The sequence below is a fragment of the Rutidosis leptorrhynchoides genome, chromosome 3, assembly GCF_046630445.1.
Source record: "Rutidosis leptorrhynchoides isolate AG116_Rl617_1_P2 chromosome 3, CSIRO_AGI_Rlap_v1, whole genome shotgun sequence".
Taxonomy (NCBI): Eukaryota; Viridiplantae; Streptophyta; class Magnoliopsida; order Asterales; family Asteraceae; genus Rutidosis; species Rutidosis leptorrhynchoides.
Genome location: NC_092335.1, coordinates 268,867,044 through 268,880,748, shown reverse-complemented (window position 1 = coordinate 268,880,748; position 13,705 = coordinate 268,867,044).

The window sequence follows — 13,705 nt, the reverse complement described above, 5'->3', positions numbered from 1 at the left end:
GTCAACCTAACGGATCCATCCATCTAAATTGTGCTTACACCGATGGTATTAAAAGTATTCAAGCTAGAGGCTTTGTGAACAAACTCAATATGCATATATAGTACTCGTGTCAATACAAAAGCATTTGATAATGTAAGTATAATAGCATGTATTCTCATCCCTGAAAACATGTAAAAAGTGGGACTGTAAAGTCACCTTAGAACAGTTCAGATGACAGACAATAACTTGCACGGATTATAGCCGAGTAATGCAACCTAAGTATACGTATTCAGGTTGGTCAACAATTATGTCTTAAACAAATATGGTTTCATAGTATAAGTTTTCTTATTGCTCGACACGACGCGTTTCAAAGTAAAAGTCAACATACAATTAACTAGTTCATGCAAGTCAAACAAAGTCAACCGAAGTCAAACCGAAAGTCAAACTTGGTCAAAGTAGTCAACTAAAGTCAACATTAGTAGGTTCATGTCAAATGTTGGTTAACATGTCAAACTTAAGTCAAATAACACGTTTGGATCATAAATAGTCAATTTCACAATTTCAGTTTATCGTTGTGCACAAAGTTCATGTACATGTAGCAAACTTAGCATGTTATCTCATAGTACAAAATTGAAGTAAACATGGAAAACTCCAGATCATAAGTATACTCAAAATTGATTCCAAAAAGTCCGGCCAGGGTCTCATAGGATAATTAAAAGTCAGGAATCAGAAGGGGTACATTTGTAGTTTATCAATTCAGTTTCTGACTGCGCACTGATTTCGTGTTGGCTATAACCGGAGCTAGGAACATGAAATTGACACAAGACCAGTGGCCATAGTTCCAGGACAAGTCAAACTAACACATATCAAAAGTTGAGCAATTTTTGTTTAGCCAATTTGTACAGTTTATTCGTGCAATTTGAATGTTCAGTTTTCAGCTCAATTCAGAAGTTACACAAAGTATGGCACTAGTGTGCCCAATGCATAAGGTTTCAGAGGTTGTAATAAACTGAGGATATACTACATAACATAAATAGATTCATATTACAGAAGCATACATTCTATTTCAATAAACACAAACCACGGAGTATAACACAGAGAGAAAGTTGCAGATTCGATTCTAGTTTAGCTAGTCACATTCGAACGCAATTATCCGAAGATCTAGATACAATTAGACTATGATATCTACATGAAAGGTGAAGAAATTTTTGTGTACATTTCAAATATGCAAAGCTTTAAATTCAGAAGTTAACACATTTTATTATACAATGCTGTTTTCATGCAAGTGCTGTATAATTCCACTTTTACACTAAATCAAGCATATCTCGAGTTATACATAAGCAAACGACATGATATCCTAGTGTAACTTGAGTGTTTTTAAATTATATTTCTAGTGGTATAAGTTTCACAAGCCAATTCGTGATCTCACCCAGATTTCTGATTACACAACAAAAACACAACGTTAATTTCAATTGGCCATAACTTGATCATCCGGAAATGAAATCAAGCGAATCCAAAGCCTAAAATGTGAAGACCCGTCCTAATCCATCCGGACAAAGTCCATATCGATTATAAACGATTTACAACAGTTGATTACATCGCGAGGTACTTGACCTCTATATGATACATTTTACAAACATTGCATTCATTTTTGAAAATACAATCTTTCATTACATCGAAAGTTGACGGCATGAATACCATTTCATACTATATCTAACTATAATTGACTTAATAATAATTCTGATGAACTTGATGCTCGAATGCAACGTCTTTTGAAATATGACATGAATGACTCCAAGTAATATCCCTAAAATGAGCAAATGCACAGCGGAAGATTTCTTTCGTACCTGAGAATAAACATGCTTTCAAGTGTCAACCAAAAGGTTGGTGAGTTCATTAGTTTAACATAAATAATTATTTCCAACATTTTAATATACCACAAGATTTTCATTTCTCATAAATAAACGTCCCATGCATAGAGACAAAAATATCATTCATATGGATTGAACACCTGGTAACCGACATTCACAATATGCATATAAGAATATCCCCATCATTCCGGGATCCTCCTACGGACATGATATAAATTTCGAAGTACTAAAGTATTCGGTACTTTGGATGGGGCTTGTTGGGCCCGATAGATCTATCTTTAGAGTTCGCGTCAATTAGGGTGTCTGTTCCCTAATTCTTAGATTACCAGACTTAATAAAAAGGGGCATATACGATTTCGATAATTCAACCATAGAATGTAATTTTGATTACTTATGTCTATATCGTAAAACATTTATAAAAGCAGCGCATGTATTCTCAGTCCCAAAAATATATATAAAAAGGGAGAAATGAAACTCACATACTGTATTTTGTAGTAAAAATACATATGACGACATTGGACAAGTGTAAGGTTGGCCTCAGATTCATGAACCTATATCATGTATATATATTAACACATATATTCGTAATTGAACAGATTTATATCTTAAATTATGTATTATATCTATTTAACTTGTGTATATATTTAAAATGATTAATATTTATATAGTTATATCACTATATATATATATACACATATATTTATATAAAAATACTTAACTTGCTAAAAATGTTAATATGATTAATATATACTTATATATAATATTACTTATAAGTATATTTTTATATCAATAATAGCAAAGTAGGTTGTATTTGATTATGATGGTAATATTAATAATAATAATACTGATAATAATATTGATTATAGTAATAATAGTAATAATAGTAAAAAAAGTAATAATGATATCTCTAAAAATAATACTAATAATGATAATAATAATAATAATACCCCTATTAGTAGTAAAAATGATAATTTTACTAAAAATGTAATTTTTAATAATATTGATAATAATGGATTTTTAAAAAAATAATACTTTTATTAAAATGATACTTTTCATAATAATGCTAATAATGATAGTTTTAGAAATAATAATGTTTCTAATAAATAATAATAACTTTACTACTAATGATAGTAATATCAATTGCATTAATTTAGTACTAGTAACAATTAACTTAATCAATAATAGTAATAATTATAATTGTAACTATAATAATAATAATAATAATAATTGATAGTTAATACTAATAATAATAGAAATAATTTTAGAGCACAACCTTTGAAGAAAGCATCTTCTAAAAAAAATATGTCCTTGCCCAATCTCGAACCCACAACTTCTCGTTCACACGCAAACATCTCAAACCATCCCTCCATCCCTTTCTTTTCTAATTTAACACACTTTAATAAATATATAACTCGTATAATCCGTAACCATTTACTGTATTCCTCTTTTTCGATCTTTATCATCATCATTAGTTTTCATTTTATCAATACCCTCATTAGATAATTATCATCAATTGTTCATCATTCTCGTCACCGTTAACCAACATCATTTATTGTTCTTCATTGGTATCCTTTCGGCCCAATAGGAAAAGAGATACGGCCCAGCTAGCATAAACATAGCAGCCCACTTGTGTAAAAATAATTGTTGGCCCAACAAAAAAAAAATGTATCGGTATAGCATTAGCTGCGCCGGGGTTTTATTTATTTATTTATTTTTACTCCAACCACCTGTTTTGATTTAATTGTTTAATGGTGTGATCCCATACAATAAGTTGACAATTGTAAATTGAGGAAATTGTCTGTTGGAGGAAATAAAATAACGAAAATAAAGGGAAACCAAAGATAGTGGTTCGGTTCTTTTGATATGTTATTTATTCAACTTGTAACTTTGGTCGGCCATTGCTAAAGAAACGTCCCACATGCAAATCATTAGTAATAATAAAGTGACAAAGAAATTATCTGTCTACTTTATATATTAATTTGTGTGGGAACTCAAGTATCAATGTATAATAGGAAGAGAAAGAAAAAAAACGAGTTGCATCAGTCAGGTGTGGTGGGTTTTTGCAGTGATTATGGCGAGGGTTTGAGGTGGCACGGTTGATTGTGGAAACAGATGCGTACAGCGACAAAAGAAATAGATTCATGTTTGTGTCAATTTTGACAGAAGATGATGAGGGGTGTTGGGGTAGTTATCGATGGTGTTATAAGGTGACTTGGTGTTGGTGACCGATGGAGAAAAGAAAGAAAAAAATTATACATATATATGAAAAGGTGACGGTTGAATGGTGATTCGTATGATGGTGGTTGATTGAGGAGTGGCAATGATATTTGACGTGTTCAATGTAAGCAATCAATCGGTGGTTATGGTTTATAGTGATGATTTAAAGAGGTAATGAAGGTGGCGGATTCATTTGAAGAAAGATGAAGGTTCGGTGAAGGTGATGATATGGGTCTTGTTAGAAAGGTTGTGGTTTTGTGATCATCTAAATTAGAAACGGGAAGCGGGCTGCAGTAGGTTGATAAGTGATAACGTTTTTAAGGTGGCAAGTGATGGATGTTGGCAAGAGAAACAAGAACAGAGTTACGTACCTATTTTCTTTTTAAATTTTCTGTTTTAATTTTTCTGTTCAATCGAAATGCAGTAGTGAATGGCAGTATATATAAAGGATAATCGAATAATTGAGGTGGTACATATGATAAGATTGATTTGTTTGGTATTGAAATTTGAGGTCGACGATTAATCATTTGCGGACAGGAAGTACGGGTTTAATTCGATCAAAGAAATTAATATAAAGCTTGATCACGATGGTTAACAGATTGGAATCAATTGCAGTTGTTTTGTAGTGAATGTAGTGATCAACAGTTTCAATCAAGGAATAAGAAAATAAATAAAAAAAATTAAACAGAAAGGGATTGCTAACGGGTTTTGTTGTGACTTGTGATATGATTCGATTTGTGATTCAGGTTAGAGACAGAAACAAATTGTAGTTACAGTAGGATCATGATGTGCAACTGAAAAGGATTCCAAAATCATACGTATAGATTTTATATGATTATTATTAATAATTAATAATTTTTAATTATATTAATAATAATGAAAATAATAATAATAATATTAATAATAATAATAAAAGTAATAAAATAATTATAATAAGTCACAATAATAATATTAGTGGAAATGATAATAATAATAACAATGATAATAATAATATTATTATTAATGATAATAATGAGACTAGTAATAATAATCAATCACTTTATATTAAATTAAATTTCTTATCTATAGATAATAATAATATTAATAATAATAGTATTGACAATTATTTTTTATTTATTTTTTTTAAAGAAATAACAACATTATTATAACAATAATTAATTTAGCATATTAGTATTACATATTATTGATTATGTAATATAATTATATAATATATATATTATATAACTAATATTGAATATTAAAATTTTTATACATTTTAACATATTTTACAATATACATATAATAATTACATATAGGAAACATATATTTATATATAAATTCATTTTGACTATTTTATATCTTAATTCACTTATTTAATTTTAATGTTTAAATTATATTTTATTAGTTCCAATTATGATTATTATATATACTTACATTTATTTATATAACTATATTTATTTACAAACAATTGTTCGTGAATCGTCGAAAATAGTCAAAGGTTAACTGAATTCACATAACAGTTCCAAAATTTTGAAACTCAACTTTACAGACTCTGCTTATCATGTCGGAAACATATAAAGGTTAAGTTTAAATTTGGTCGGAAATTCCCGGGTCATCACAGTACCTACCCGTTAAAGAAATTTCGTCCCGAAATTTGAGTGAGGTCGTCATGGCTAACAATAAAAATGTTTTCATGACGAATATGAGTGGTAAATAGAGTTTTATCGTTACCGAGTAATATAGATTAAACGATTCCGTTACTTGAAGCGTATGAGTGAAGCTATCGCAAAAGATTGAAATAGGAAAAGTAAAGATTCTTATTAACTTTTGGTAGAGTCAGGGTTGAATTCCGGAATTCAAGGAATTTAAAGAAAATCTTCGAAATCTAAAAGATTTGATTCTTCGACGAAAAATTAAGATCTCTATAATTAATGCGGAAATCTGCCTTGATTTCTTTGTCTGGTATTTTCACTATAAATGAACTTCTTCCGTTCCATTACTTTCACCATTCCTATACTTTCTTCCTCTATTCCTACTTCTAAAATATTGTGGAAATGCTCCATCCCGTTGTGATTCTTGATATTTTCCTATCTATGTATCTATCATCCTTCTTTTCAATCTTCCACCAAAAAATCTGTTTACTTCCACTAGTGCCTTGGGGGGAATACTATTCTTAGTTATACCGTGTCTTTATGTTACTATACGTATTAATATCCACGGTTTGTAACTTCTGTGTTGTTATTGGGTTTTATATCTTCCTTTATATTTCAATGTCCCTGCTTCTGTCTCCTATAATTATTGTCATCCACAGTTAATGCGCTCTCTTATTGGCTGCGATTTATGCCCCCTTTCTATTTCGGAGTTTCATGCTTTTGTTTACTTTTCGCAAGTAACGGTCCAGAATTCATAGGTATGGAGTTTCGAATTATCATAATATATAAGGTAGAAAGGAAAGGTAGTAGCATGATTTGTTTTGTCAAATTACCTGTATCACTGAGGATAGAACTATCAAGAATATATTTTCTTGATATGTTCAGAAGTTAAGCAGAATGAAAGAGTTATGTAACATGGCACATGATGACGTTATAATCTGTGAATCATCATGTTTCATTTAGAAACTCAGCATGACTTACTGTAATATAATCACGTTGATCAAGTGTCATTATATTATACTAACTCATGCATCAATTCTCAACATTACTTCAATAACATTCATATTTTAAGCTCGAAAGTTTACAGAATATAGAAACTAACAGTTTCTATATGATGTAATACTGATAGTACGAAGAGATTAATGATTTCAGATAAGAATAGTTATAAAAATATCTCCAGAAATATGGAGGATATTTATAATGAAAGATACGATAATATCTCGGAATATCTAAGATCAGAGGATGATAGAAACTATTGTCTGCAAGGGTTTAGAGTAAGGAGCAAGATATTCACTAAAGACTTTAGCAGACATTGAATCATTTGGATTCTTTAAAGTCAAACTTATTCTTTATGATTTGTCCACGGCTTTTTTCATAGTTTCGCATAATCTGCTTTTCGGTACTAAATTTTCTATTGAATGTTTCCAATATAATGATACACAGGAAGCACGAAAAGGTATATAATTTCGGATGAGAATATTTATGAAAATATCCTCAGAAATATCGAAAATATGGATGATGATATTTGGGATTTCTAAGTTCGATGGTTGATGAAGAAAGATTTTCCTCAAGATTTTAACATGACTTCGGAGCAAGATATTCTCTAAAGATTTCATCGGATCCAGAATTACCTGGATTCTTTGAATAGAGGGTTTGGTCCTTGTATTTGTCCTTGGTCTCCTTCACGGTTAGCTCAATCCGTTTTTCAATATCAAATTTTCTATCGAGCGTTCCCAACACTCCATTCTTTATCATCAAACTCTTGGCCATTTAGGCCATCTACAATTTTACTGTTTCCTCTGCATTTAATGCAGCCATATTTGTATCGTCGGTTATCAATCCGAGGTGGTTTCACAAGAATGGTGTTTTTAGATGATTAAACGATGATGGTAATATGGTGGAATATAAAAGGTTCTCCGGTAACAATAAAGAGCACACATATAAATATCAAGGTTATAATAAGGTTGTTTTGAACGAAAAGTCGAAGTTGACTTGTTGGAGCTGTGACAAAATTGGCTAATTTGAAAAGAAATTGCGTTGTTATTTTCGGAAATAACAATGCCAAAGAAGCTAGCACAGATACATGTTAAACATTTATACAGGTTCTGAGAATTTTCAGGTGCATAACTATACGCATCAATCTTTTCTTCCGTAAATGAAGTGCGGTTGGTTCATCCTCCCGATTGAGGTGTTTTCATGAATTACGAAAGGTTTGAACGCAGATTGTAATCGTGAAGATACAAATGAGGTTTATGATGAAATCAAGTGGCAACTTGAAGAAATGTTTAGTTTCATATGTTATATTCAATATTTTAATTCATTTTAAATTGTCCAATGTTATTAGTCCACAGTCGATAGTCCACAGTTGACAGTCTAATAATTCATATATAATTTAATATATAATATTCGAATTAATTAATACGTATCGTGACCCGTACACATCTCAGACTCGATCACAACTCAAATTATATATATTATTGTAGAATCAACCTCAACCCTGTATAGAGAACTTGATCATTACTGCATATAGAGTGTCTATGGTGATTCCAAATAATATATATAGATGCGTCGATATGATATGTCAAAACCTTGTATACGTGTCCCGATATTTAAAGTGCGTAAAATAAATAACAGAAAATAAATGACGATAAATAAAGTGCGTAAAGTAAATAACAGAAATTAAATGGCTTTAAATAAAATTGCGAGAATTAAAATTACGATAAAATAAATTGCGATAATTAAATTGCGATAAATAAAATGTACTATGGAATTAACAGTTAGCTAGGAACAGTTAGCTAGGATCTTGTTAGTGTGGTTTCTTAACAAATTTCTATATTGTTAATTAGTCTGTTTCTAATCAATTTTTTTTTATTGTGTCCATTATTTCTTCATTATGCCACTTGCTGAATTCTGATAGATCAAAAATTCAAATATGAAAATTGAATGAAAAGGGTTATTCTGTGGTGAACGGATTTGTATATCATTGGATGTAAGTAGGATATTAAATGACCGTTGAATCAGATTCGAAGAGTGTACAATGCAACTTATTAATGTGAATCTTAAATATTCCTCGGGTATTACCTACCCGTTAAAATATTTTCATCGTTAACAGTTTGTACAAAAAGATTTTTTTAATTACTATCTTTATGAAAACATATATACATATATATTTTCTTCAGATGTAGTCATGGATTTAATGAGTCAGTATGATATTAGACTCATTTGATTTACCGTTAGAATAAGAATAACTAATCTCTAAAACATTAGAGATTATATAATCGCCATGCCGAACGAAGATAAATGATGTAGAACGATTCGTGGAACGATAATTATACTCGGGGTACAGAATGAGATGTTGAGGCATGGATTGTTGATAGTACTGGTGTTGTTACTGATGGTACTGTTGGTTTCGGTGATGTTGTTGAAGCTGATAAGTTTTGCACCATGTTCTCCAAATTGATTACTTGAGCGCGAAGTTCGTTGACTTCTTCGATTACTCCGGGGTGATTGTCGGTCGGAACGAGTGGATGAATAAGGTTTAGAATCTGAGTTATGATATAGTCGTGGCGAGATATTCGGGAAATGAGGGTGAAAGTGATGTTATGAACAGGTTCGCCGGTAAGTGCCTCAGGTTCTTCGCCAAAAGGTGAATTCGATTAGTGGAAGGGATCGCCTTCTGCGTGTCTCCATTGATTAAGTCGACTATGAATCCATCAGATGAATTGGGGATGGATGATTGGTTAATTCATTCTGGTGACGTTGCTTTCGGAGTTTAGATGACTATCCATTCGGAATAACTATCGGGATAACTATCGGAATAGCTGTCGGAATTCGGGGGACTCAAACTGGTTGAGGGATTCATCTTGTACGATTAGATGAAGTATTTTTGATAAGAAATAGATTATAGGATGTAGATTAGTACCCTACAATACATAATTTACATATGCATATATAATACTAAAATCCCATAAGTTACGGAGGAATCTACGGAAGTTGTCAGGCAAAGTTACAGTAACAGATACGCTAAAATATGAAGTAGCAGATACGCTAAGATATGAATTTTGTCTATACACTATTCATGCAATCATTGCAGTAAGATGTGTCTAGACTAAGAATAATAAGCAGGTAATTTTCTAAGGATGATAAGCAGATGATTTTCGACACAAATTGATAAGAAAAACTTTTGACATGCAGACACGGTCGAAGTCCAGACTCACTAATGCATCCTAACGACTATCAGTTAGACACACTAATATAAGACCTGGTTCGCTACGACCACCGCTCTGATACCAACTGTGAAGACCCGTCCTAATCCATCCGGACGAAGTCCATATCGATTATAAACGATTCACAACAGTTGATTACATCGCGAGGTACTTGACCTCTATATGATACATTTTACAACATTGCATTCATTTTTGAAAATACAATCTTTCATTACATAGAAAGTTGACGGCATGAATACCATTTCATACTATATCTAACTATAATTGACTTAATAATAATTCTGATGAACTTGATGACTCGAATGCAACGTCTTTTGAAATATGACATGAATGACTCCAAGTAATATCCCTAAAATGAGCAAATGCACAGTGGAAGATTTCTTTCGTACCTGAGAATAAACATGCTTTCAAGTGTCAACCAAAAGGTTGGTGAGTTCATTAGTTTAACATAAATAATTATTTCCAACATTTTAATAGACCACAAGATTTTCATTTCTCATAAATAAACGTCCCATGCATAGAGACAAAAATATCATTCATATGGATTGAACACCTGGTAACCGACATTCACAATATGCATATAAGAATATCCCCATCATTCCGGGATCCTCCTTCGGACATGATATAAATTTCGAAGTACTAAAGCATCCGGTACTTTGGATGGGGCTTGTTAGGCCCGATAGATCTATCTTTAGAGTTCGCGTCAATTAGGGTGTCTGTTCCCTAATTCTTAGATTACCAGACTTAATAAAAAGGGGCATATTCGATTTCGATAATTCAACCATAAAATGTAATTTTGATTACTTATGTCTATATCGTAAAACATTTATAAAAGCAGCGCATGTATTCTCAGTCCCAAAAATATATATAAAAAGGGAGAAATGAAACTCACATACTGTTTTTTGTAGTAAAAATACATATGACGACATTGGACAAGTGTAAGGTTGGCCTCAGATTCACGAACCTATATCATGTATATATATTAACACATATATTCATAATTGAACAGATTTATATCTTAAATTATGTATTATATCTATTTAACTTGTGTATTTATTTAAAATGATTAATATTTATATAGTTATATCACTATATACATATATATATACACATATATTTATATAAAAATACTTAACTTGCTAAAAATGTTAATATGATTAATATATACTTATATATAATATTACTTATAAGTATATTTTTATATCAATAATAGCAACGTAGGTTGTATTTGATTATGATGGTAATAATAATAATAATAATACTGATAATAATATTGATTATAGTAATAATAGTAATAATAGTAAAAAAAATTAATAATGATATCTCTAAAAATAATACTAATAATGATAATAATAATAATAATACCCCTATTAGTAGTAAAAATGATAATTTTACTAAAAATGTAATTTTTAATAATATTGATAATAATGGTTTTTAAAAAAAATTATACTTTTATTAAAATGATACTTTTCATAATAATGCTAATAATGATAGTTTTAGAAATAATAATGTTTCTAATAAATAATAATAACTTTACTACTAATGATAGTAATATCAATTGCATTAATTTAGTACTAGTAACAATTAACTTAATCAATAATAGTAATAATTATAATTGTAACTATAATTATAATAATAATAATTATTGATAGTTAATACTAATAATAATAGAAATAATTTTAGAGCACAACCTTTGAAGAAAGCAGCTTCTAAAAAAAATATGTCCTTGGCCAATCTCGAACCCACAACTTCTCGCTCACACGCAAACATCTCAAACCATCCCTCCATCCCTTTCTTTTCTAATTTAACACACTTTAATAAATATATAACTCGTATAATCCGTTACCATTTACTGTATTCCTCTTTTTCGATCTTTATCATCATCATTAGTTTTCATTTTATCAATACCCTCATTAACTAATTATCATCAAATGTTCATCATTCTCGTCACCGTTAACCAACATCATTTATTGTTCTTCATTGGTATCCTTTCAGCCCAATAGGAAAAGAGATACGGCCCAGCTAGCATAAACATAGCAGCCCACTTGTGTAAAAATAATTGTTGGCCCAACACAAACAAAAAAAAATGTATCGGTATAGCTTTAGCTGCGCCAGGGTTTTATTTATTTATTTATTTTTACTCCAACCGCCTGTTTTGATTTAATTGTTTAATGGTGTGATCCCATAAAATAAGTTGACAATTGTTAATTGAGGAAATTGTCTGTTGGAGGAAATAAAATAACGAAAATAAAGGGAAACCAAAGATAGTGGTTCGGTTCTTTTGATATGTTATTTATTCAACTTGTAACTTTGGTCGGCCATTGCTAAAGAAACGTCCCACATGCAAATCATTAGTAATAATAAAGTGACAAAGAAATTATCTGTCTACTTTATATATTAATTTGTGTGGGAACTCAAGTATCAATGTATAATAGGAAGAGAAAGAAAAAAAAACGAGTTGCATCAGTCAGGTGTGGTGGGTTTTTTTAGTGATTATGGCAAGGGTTTGAGGTGGCACGGTTGATTGTGGAAACAGATGCGTACAGCGATAAAAGAAATAGATTAATGTTTGTGTCGATTTTGATAGAAGATGATGAGGGGTGTGGGGGTAGTTATCGATGGTGTTATAAGGTGACTTGGTGTTGGTGACCGATGGAGGAAAGAAAGAAAAAAAATATACATATATATGAAAAGGTGACGGTTGAATGGTGGTTCGTATGATGGTGGTTGATTGAGGAGTGGCAATGATATTTGGCGTGTTCAATGTAAGCAATCAATCGGTGGTTATGGTTTATAGTGATGATTTAAAGAGGTAATGAAGGTGGCAGATTCATTTGAAGAAAGATGAAGGTTCGGTGAAGGGATGATATGGGTCTTGTTAGAAAGGTTGTGGTTTTGTGATCATCTAAATTAGAAACGGGAAGTGGGATGCAGTAGGTGATAAGTGATAACGTTTTTAAGGTGGCAAGTGATGGACGTTGGCAAGAGAAACAAGAACAGAGTTACGTACCTATTTTCTTTTTAAATTTTCTGTTTTAATTTTTCTGTTCAATCGAAATGCAGTAGTGAATGGCAGTATATATAAAGGATAATCGAATAATTGAGGTGGTACATATGATAAGATTGATTTGTTTGGTATTGAAATTTGAGGCCGACGATTAATCATTTGCGGACAGGAAGTACGGGATTAATTCGATCAAAGAAATTAATATAAAGCTTGATCACGATGGTTAACAGATTGGAATCAATTGCAGTTGTTTTGTAGTGAATGTAGTGATCAACAGTTTCAATCAAGGAATAAGAAAATAAATAAAAAAAATTAAATAGAAAGGGATTGCTAACGGGTTTTGTTGTGACTTGTGATATGATTCGATTTGTGATTCAGGTTAGAGACAGAAACAAATTGTAGTTACAGTAGGATCGTGATGTGCAACTGAAAAGGATTCCAAAATCATACGTATAGATTTTATATGATTATTATTAATAATTAATAATTTTTAATTATATTAATAATAATTAAAATAATAATAATAATATTAATAATAATAATAAAAGTAATAAAATAATTATAATAAGTCACAATAATAATATTAGTGGAAATGATAATAATAATAACAATGATAATAATAATATTATTATTAATGATAATAATGAGGCTAGTAATAATAATCAATCACTTTATATTAAATTAAATTTCTTATCTATAGATAATAATAATATTTATAATAATAGTATTGACAATTATTTTTTATTTATTTTTTTTAAAGAAATAACAACATTA